The following is a 9,402-nucleotide window of genomic DNA, read 5'->3' as shown; positions in this document are numbered from 1 at the left end:
TCACCTTCCCTGGTGAGCCGAGCTGAACCCTGCAGGGAGGAAAAACCAGTTCCAGGTCCCCTTTCATCATCCCATGGGCCTGCCAGGCAGTGCGGGGGAGGGAAGCGCAGTGCAAGGCCCAGACTTTTTCCTGCCTGCCACTTAGCCCTTCTTTTGCAGGGTGAGCTGCCCACAGGCGCTGACAAGTTTGTTCCCGTGGCCTTCATGACCCAAAAACAGCTGGGAGAGGAGCCTTCCAAGGGGGCAGCCAGCGGGAGATGTGGAGGTCGGGGCCAGCCTCACCACCCTGGAGCCTGCCAGCCTGTCTCTAGCCACAAGGCCCCCACCAGTAGCCACGTGCTGCCGCTGGGCTTGAGCCCAGAATGGGCTGCAGGCGAGGGGGGAAAGCTCACGTCACACATGCTGAGGCCGCTGATGCTCCCTTTGGGAGCTTGGGGTCTTTCTTGGGGATGTTTGACTTTGCAATTTCAGGTCAGAACCTTGGTGAGGTGAAACGGGGCCCTGGGGCAAGACACTTGATGATAACCCTGCTCTGGCTATTCAGACGGTCAGCTCTTCCTTGGTGCGTGTACAGTGCTTGCTCAGGTGGGCATTCCTGGGACTGTAATGCAAATCACCACCACAGGTTTAATTCACTAATAAAACCCACTGATTCTGAGCCAGCCCCAGAAAGCAGCAAAGCTGCAGATTCACTGAGCTGCTTTGGTAACATTTGTAAGCTCTTCCCCCGCCCCCTACATCTGCAGGGGGACCCAGGTCTCAGGGAGATGGGGAAGGTCCTGTGGCATGTCCCCTTTGGCTGAGTCAGCATCAGGCTCGCTACAGCGTTTGCTGCCCTAAAGCCAGCGGCTGGAGCAGAGGAGACAGGAAGCCGCCGGTGGAATCTTGGGGGTGACACAGTGAGAGAGGAGATGGGTGAATGGGGGGGCAGGCAGGGGGCTGAGGGTCTGTGGTAGGGCAGGCAGACAGTGAAATCCCCAAACCATGTCCCAGTCTGGCTGGGCCAGCCCAGCTCCTGCCCAGACAGTCATAGAATCCTAGAATATCAGGGTTGGAAGGGACCTCAGGAGGTCATCTAGTCCAACCCCCTGCTCAAAGCAGGACCAATCCCCAATTTTTGACCCAAATGGCCCCCTCAAGGATTGAACCCACAACCCTGGGTTTAGCAGGCCAATGCTCAAACCACTGGTTTGTCTTTCTGCCCCATTTTGCAGCAGGTCTCTCAGCCCAGAGGGGCTGTGAAGGAATCAGACCTGGCCTGTTTCCTCCCAGAAGGAAACAGAACGAGGAGCTCGGTGGAAAACGCGGCCTCCGGGCTGCCCCCTTTGCCAAGGAGCACCAGCAGGGAGTGAACAGGCTGCTGTCCCCATGAGAACTCCCCCAGCTCTGCCATTCACGCCAGCGGCTCAGCTGACAACTGACCACAACACCCAGAGCCGATCTGAGTCTTACCAGGTGCTGAGGGGACGGGATGAGGGATGCCCTTCAGCAGTCCAGCAGAGTGAGGAGGGCCGTGCGCACCCTGCTTCCCCCCAGAGCCGCTGCCCCTTTCGACCAAGGGTCTCAGCTGGGGCTGGGGGAATCCAGGTGTCGGCCCCACCAGCCCTGGCTCCTCAGTCTGTTAATGAACTGCCCAGCAAAGTCTGGTTTAGGGGGCTGGCTGGAGAGAAACAACCCAGTAAAACTAACCAATTTATTTGAGCATACGCTTTCGAGAGCTACAGCTCACTTCATCAGATGCATTCACTGAATGCACGATGTAGCTCACAAAAGCTCATGCTCAAATAAATTGGTTATTCTCTAAGGTGCCACGAGTCCTCCTGTTCTTTTAACCCAATAAGAGTTGCTATTAACGGGATGATGTCGGATTGGAGGGAGGTCTGCAGCGCGGTTCCCCAGGGATCTGTTCTGGGTCAGTGTCTAACATCGTTATTAACAACCTGGGTGTAGGAATAGAGAGAACTGATCAAGTCTGCAGAGGACACGAAGCTTCGGGGGGTTGCCAACGCTTTGGAGGAGCTAAAGTTCAGAGGGATTCTGAGCTGGGCTGTAGACGACACAATGAAATTCCACAAAGACAAAAGGAAAGTGCTACGCTCGCCACGCAGGCCTGTGTGCAGCCACTCCAGGCTGCCAGGACAACGACGCCTTTTCACTCAGCAGCTTTGGGCGGCTCAGAATCGGCTCTGCTTGTTGGAGGGCCTCGGGTAGGCCCCCCAGAGCCTGCCCAGGCACCGGGGGCCGCTGGGATCTCGTCCTTCCTGTGCATCATCAGCAGAACCTCTCCAGCCAGAGCAGACACCCCTGCTGTTTCTCCCTTCGCGCTCTGGAGTCCAAGGCCACCAGGCAGGTACTTCAGAGCTTCTCAGGCCAGAAGGGACACTGAATGTGGAGCCTGATCTGCATAATCCAGCCCAGCGAGTCCCCCATCCCACCTGGCTGAGCTCCACAGGTCTGGCTGTGGGGTGGTGAATCTGCCATATCTCCTGGCTAGTTGCCTGGGGAGCTGTAACCATCTTGTGCAAGGGGTGAGAGAATTGCCACTCAGTTTCAGAACCCCTCCCTGTGCGGGGCAAGTGTCGTAATCCTCATTTTACAGCCAGGGAAACGGAGGCATGGGGGATAGTGACTTGATCAGAGTCACACAGCTTCTTCTGGGGCTAGAAGCCAGGAGCCCTGAGTCCCAGCCCCTTGTTCGAGTCATTCGATGGCCCATCATTTGGGCCCATGGGTGATAAGAGCAAACTGCACCCCCCCAAACCGAGAAACTGGATGTGAAGCTGGGGCTGATCAAAGGAAAACAAGCCCGAGGCAGTGAGCGGCCTCGAGGTGGTGAGAGGGGAGCAGCAGCCATATCAGCTGGGCTGGGAGCCCTTCTGCGGTGCTGGAGCTCTGGGGGTGTGGGCGGGCGTGCAGGGAGCAGGGGTGTGTGTGTGTGTGTGTTGGCAGCTGCCCATGGGGGCCAGCCACACGTGGCTGCTGAGCTGTCAGCAGGGAAATCAGGCCCCTTTGTGGCTGGTCTCCGCCACGTGCCTGCGAGCCTCAGGGCCGTCACCTGGAAGCACTGCCCCTGCTGAGTCTGAGCCTGTCTGCGGCCCAGCGACCCCTCCTCCCTGGCTGATGCGCCCACCCTTCGGCAGTGCCGGAGCCAGCCCCAAGGGCAGTGACATGCTGGCCGCAGAGGAGCCTTGGCTAGAACCCCCTCCCGCATCTCTCGCTTCGCTCTGGGGGGGCCGTAGGGCTGTGAAAAGGCTCCAGCTGCACAGCCCCAGAGACCGCGGCGCCGGGGTCGCCTCCCCCAGGTTCTGGGCCCTGCACCCCGTGTGGCTCTGGAGGTACCAGGGTGGGGAGATCCAGCGCCAGGGCCCACACAAGGCTTGGCCTCTCTGCTGACATGGGGCTGGCTTGCGCCAGTGGGGCTGGTTTGATGTGGGCATCTGCAGTGAGAATCACCATCCATCCCCGGCTGGGCTGGGCTGGGCTGGGCATCAGGAGCGGCAGGTCTGGAGTGGATCCCAAGCAACGCCCAAAAGGGACAGCCCAGTCCCAGTGCCCTGGGCCCCTCGCGGCAGCTCTGTCAAGGGCCGGATCACTCCCGCCAAAGCGTGTGCCCCTTTGCCTCTCTGCGCTGCACCTGCCAAGTGCTAAGGGCAGTCTGACGCTGGCTGAAGGGCAGAGCTGCCCAGGTCGACCGTCAGGGATTCTTGTCTGGCGGTTCCCCCTGGCACGGGAGCTCCCCTGCAGCTGATTCCAACGGCCACCAGGACGCCCCACTGCCCAGGCTGCTCTCATCTGGGCCCAGACCTGGGTGCTTTGGGGTGTAGCTGGAAAGCGAGATCCCCAGCCAAAGGGCTGAGGGAAGAATCTGAGAGTTGGGGCCCAAATGGACCCCGGCTCCCCAGCTTCTTAGAGGGTCTCCACGCAGGCTGTGAAGTGCCTTCCATTGTTCCCCGGAGCAACGCGCGTCCCCTGCCCCACTGAATCGATGGCAAGCGCCTCCTCTCTAAGACAGGGCTTGAGAGCCCCAGCAGTGGGGGGGCTCCTGGCTGCCCCAGTCCCAGCCTCTCCCAGTGGGGGGCGGTGCTGTGGGGAGCAGGGCAGGAGCACTGGCTGGTGGCACAGATCCCAGCTACTCCAGCCCTGGCCTCTCCCAGCAGGGGGTGCTGTAGGGACCGGGGCACGGGTGCTGGCTGGGGTGGGGGGCAGATCCCAGCTGCCCCAGTGCCAGCCTCTCCCAGCAGGGGGTGCTGTAGGGAGCGAGGCAGGAGCGCAGGCACGGGTGGGTCCGGCTCCTGGCAGGGATCCTGTGGAGGAATGCCCCATGGGAGTTGGCATCCGCAGGGCTGCAGAGAGCGGGGCTGTTCCTGGCAATCATTTTGCCATCCATTTCCCGGTGTCCCTGATATGGCGGTGAATGGGGCGTCGTGATAACGCACACGCACACGGGAGCTGCCTCACCCTTAGGAAACATTTAGCTTTGGGCACCTGAGTCCACCAGGGGAGCGATAACTCTCAGCCTCACACTCCCTGCTCGGCGTTTGCACCTGGCCCTATCGCATCTTAGTCACACACTGAGGGTTTGTTCATTGCTGGGCCCCAGATAACCTCCTCCTGCCTCGCTGGGCCAGGGTTTGCACTCAGCCTCCTCCGCTAGGAGGGCAGAGGTCCACAGGTGCGCGCGCACGCCAGGGCCTGGGGGAGAGACTTGTCTCTCCCAGGGCCCAGCAGGGCCCGGTGACCAGCGTGCGTGTGCGTGGAGGTGAAAGGAGTGACACTTCCTTGGCCTAATAACTGTTGGATCTCACAGCACAGCAGGCCTGGCCTGGTTTGTACAGGGATAGGGAGACGCCCTGGGGGAAGCCAAGGGCTGCAGGGTGGGCACGGTGCTGTCCCCACTGAGTCAATGCTGGATCCAACGTCTCTGCAGGGTGCTAGGGGGTGTGGGGCTGAGGGAGCCGTGCGGGGCCTCTGTAAGGGATGCTCTCCCCGCAGAGTCAGTGCTGACCCCAGTGTGGCAAGGGGGGCACTACGAAAGAGGTGCTCCTTTGCATGAGCTCTAAAACCAGTTCCCTGGTCACTCGATTCTGTGCCGGGCGGAGGTGGGGTGTGAGGGGGAGCGGGCTACGCAGCGACCTGGCCAGCTTGCAATATGGATAATCCCTTTTCTCCCTGCACTTCCCGTTGGCAGTCAGGGAGCGAGTCTTCACTGCCAGACAGTTTAACAGCTGCTGAGCTCCACTCCAGAAGTGGCTTCATTTCAGCAGCGAGCAAAGTCTGTGCAAATCTGGGAGCTTGGCAACAAAGAACTACAGAAATGTCCCATTCTTCTGAGCTCTTAGGGCCTGGGTGTTGGCATATCAGGCAGAGGTACCCCACAGGAGGCGCTGCCCCTCCTAGGGTATTTCCAGCCCCCTACGTGGCTGTGGGACTAACCCAGGAAGAGATACATGCGTGCACGCTCATGTCCCCGGCCAGGCACCTGTTAGCCACGCACAGTGGTGCCGGCCCTCTGGAAGCACCCTCTCGGCGCCACGCAGGTGTCTCTCAAAGGCAGGAACTGGCCTGGCCAGACAAACGGATTGTTTCCCAGTAGTCTGTGTGGCTGCAGGGTTCCCTGTGCCAGATGCCAGCGCAGGGCACCAGGCAGGGCCCAGGAGGTAACCCGGCGGCAGGCTGGAGGGAAGGCCGTGGTTTCAGGCTTAGCTGGCTGCTGTAGGATCATCACACGGTCGAGAGGGCTGGAGATTAGGACAGAGGCGGCAATTCCCTTTCAGTCCGGACCGCGCTTGACTCCAGAAACAGTCCCCCGGGGTGGGGGGTGTGGATCTTAGCACCTGCCTGCTTAGGGGGAGTTGGAAATGGTGCACAGTCCCCCCACCCTCACATCTATCTTCCCAGAGGGGTGAGCCTGGTTAGGTTTGTCAGCAGCACCAACCCCTGGAGTTGACCAGGACAGACAAGTCGATCTTGTGAGTGGGCTGGGAAATGTGCCGGATGTTTTTGCAGAGCTGAGCTGGCTTCCCAACCAAGGGCCGAGCTCTTTCCACAGCCCCGCCCACGCCAAGTGTTAATTACAGGCCGTCTCACAACCATGCCCAGGAACCCAGTGGTGCCTAAGCAGTCAGAGACCACGAGTCAGGCCCAATTTGCACTGGGGTCACATCTGCCAGCTTTTCTCAGCAGAGACAAAGGCTAGAAACTTACCCCTCCCCTTTTGGGTTGGTTTTTTTTTTTTTGAGATTCTCACAAAATCCCAGGACTCCAGGAGCTGGGCCTTGCAGAAAAACACCAACTATTTCCAGACTCATGATAAAACTGGGGGAATTGAGAACACCGGGAGTCCCAGTCAAAGCTCAGGCCCCCTTGTGCTGGGCATTGCACGTGCAACTTAGCAGAGCCGGTCCCTGGTCCAGAGAGGCATCAGACAGGACAGGAGAGGCAGGCAACGTACACAGGGTGCAGCTGCAGAAGGAACAGAGCTTGGCAGCGAACCAGAAGCCCGAGCTGAGTAAAACAGTCTGGTAAACCTCCCTTTCCCTCCCCAGGCCTCCGCCGATTTAGCTGTCATGGGGTGAAAACACCAGAAGCTGCCAGGGCCCAGTCCATCCTGGGCTCCCCTGGGGCAGCGGAACCAGCAGCAGCACCAGTGGGGAGGCCTTGCTCAAAACCCCTAGGGAGGCTGCACCACCCTTGCAGAGGGCTGCACCCCTCTGTAGTGGCTGGTACCCAGAGGGTAACTGCCTAGTACTGCTGCCAGCCAAGGGAGATGCCTATGTGCTGAAGGTTGGGGAGTCCAGTCCTGTGGCTGGCCCCTGTGAAGGGGAAGGGGGCTTATGCAGACATGGCCCAAAGCCACTACAGATCCCTCCATCCCTCCAGCGTTCACCTTCCCTTCAAGCTCTTCCCCTCACCCCTGCCAGTGAGCAGGGACGATGCCCCCTTTCAGTGGGGCAGTGGAATGGGGGTTGCCACCACAGGGACACTGGATGCCTGTTTGTCCAACACCCCCGGGGAGCAGGGTCTTAATGGGTGCCCAGGCAGGCAGGCCCTTGCCAGGCCTTGCAGCAGAGCCGAGTGCTGGCATGGGGAGGGGGCAGCGGTGAGAGGGGGAGGGTGCCCAGGGAGGGTGGCTCAGGCTGGCCGGCTTGCTCTCCCGGGGAGCCCTTCAGCAGAGCACCTGATCCGATGGGTCGAGCACATCCTCAGAGGGGAGGGTCTCACTTGCTCGGGGAGGGGCCAGGGCCAGGCTGGCGAGGGCTGGGAGCCCTCAGCTCCCAGTGGGGGACTGGCATTGACGGGGCAGGGCCGGGGTGGGAGAAGGTGGCTGCAGAGACCATGCATAGCAGGCCTGTCCTGGGCTGAGCCATGGGCTGCTCCAGATCAGACACACACGCCCTGCTCCGGAGTCACCCAGCCCCACAGGGTGAGGGAGGGGAAATCTCTGCCCATCACAGCTTCCTCCTGGTGGGGACAGCTCCAGCTGCTGACCCAGCCTGCAACATGCATGCCCGGGCACCCAGGGGGTGGGGTGCAGCCCAGGGCCGGGCATTCAGGGTCAGAACACAGGGAACGACCCCGAGCTGGGGCCCGCGCAGTCCAGGGATTGTCACCCTGGGGCTCTGCCCCCGTCTCCATTCCCCCCGCGACTTGGCCCTCAGGTCCGGCACAGCCAGGGCAGCCCTGGGGTGGCAATGGCAAGGGGGAGCCCCAGCTGAGAACTCAGCCCTGGATTCGGGAGGAGGGGGGAATGCCCAAGTGGGTTCTGGACAGTGCCAGCTGGGCTGGAGAGACGGCGCACAGCCTGGCCCAGTAATGGGAGCGGGGGAGCAGAGCCGACACCGGCGGGCCAGGCATCCCGTGGGGCATGCATTGGGGCGGACAGGAGATGGGCTCAGCTGACTGCAATGGCAGAGAGCAAGGGCTGCAGTGGGGCAGGATGGGCGGCTGGGAAGCACGTGGCAAGGACCTGCGCCTTGCAGGGGGCTGGGCAGCGCTGGGATCACCTGGGCATCATCATCACAAGGACAGCTGGGATGGGTGAGCGGAGGGGCTGCTTGGGAGACGACCGTGCCATGAGTGAGGCTGGGAATGGCCCAGGGTATGGGTGCACTGGACGGGCAAAGCCACTTCCTGCAGTGGGCCCACAACCATCAGGGCAGGTGAACGATACCTGCAGCGTGTGTACGTGTACATGGGTGTATGCACATGCGTGTGTGCATGCATGCATGTGTGGGTGTTTTCCAACATGGGTAACCATGCCAGCACCCCCACCCCAAAATGTACTTGGCCTCCCAAGAGACCCTGCATTCCACAAGCCCCTTGAAAGAGAGGGGGGGAGGTAATGGGGTTAATGGGATTAGGTCAAGTTCACTTGGGGGGGTTGCATTTACAAGGACCCTTCATTGTCCCCCAGATCCTATTACCCGCCCCTTTCGCTAGGCAACTGCAAAATGTAACAGCCTGGTGACTCAGAGCAAAAGTGTTGTAAGGACCCCAAATTCAAGAGCAGAGCTGGGCCTGAGTCTCCTGGCTGCCATGCTCCTGGGCTACCCAGATCAAACAGCCCCACACACAGTGAGGAGTGTCATATCAGTGTCAACCATTCAGATAAGGGCTCGCTCCAGTGGGGTTTGAACTGGGGGCCTGAGGCTGGACAATGACCCAGCTTGTCTGAGTATTTGGAGACCTGGTCTGTATCAGGGTGCCCTGGAGCCCACAATTCCAGGCCCGGGGAAACTGCAGGGAAACTTTGGCTTTTGTTTTAAAAACCTGCCTTCTAAGATGACCCAAGCTCAAACCAGGGCTGTGGTGTCCACAGAGCCAGAACTTAACACCTAGGGTGCTAATTGCCCCCTTTATCTCAACAGGCTGTGAAGTGTTTCACTGTGCTATTTTAGCAGAAGCCTCCAGCTAATCTGTTTATCCCACAAGTCCACAATGCCTCTCCACCTTCTGTGATACACATTTGTGGGGCCACCACAAAACCTGGCAGCTAAGGGCAGTGTAAGGGGCCTGGAATGTAATAGCTACGCATGGTCGTGCGGTGCCTCATGGTCTCGGACACCATCCGATGGTCCAGGGACATCTACATCGAACACATCACCGGCCACCGACAGTACCAGGAGGTGTGAGCCGGTACGACATCGTGGATCCACTATGGGAAAGGGACTGAGAGCCTTTTTCCATTGGACCATACGAACCGGAAGCATAAACTCACTGAACATTAATTCCCACCAAATGAGGGTAAATCCATTCTCATCATTGTACCCACTCATTATACTCCACACCTGAACATAGCCATTATATGAACAACATACCCCCATATCTCAATGTCTGTACTTTGACCCATTAGCCTTTTACCCCCAATCGGGGATATTGCAGATTATGTATTCCTTACGCCAC

The sequence above is a fragment of the Lepidochelys kempii genome, chromosome 8 (genome assembly GCF_965140285.1).
Source record: "Lepidochelys kempii isolate rLepKem1 chromosome 8, rLepKem1.hap1, whole genome shotgun sequence".
NCBI lineage: Eukaryota > Metazoa > Chordata > Testudines > Cheloniidae > Lepidochelys > Lepidochelys kempii.
Note: the sequence above shows the minus strand (reverse complement) of the source record.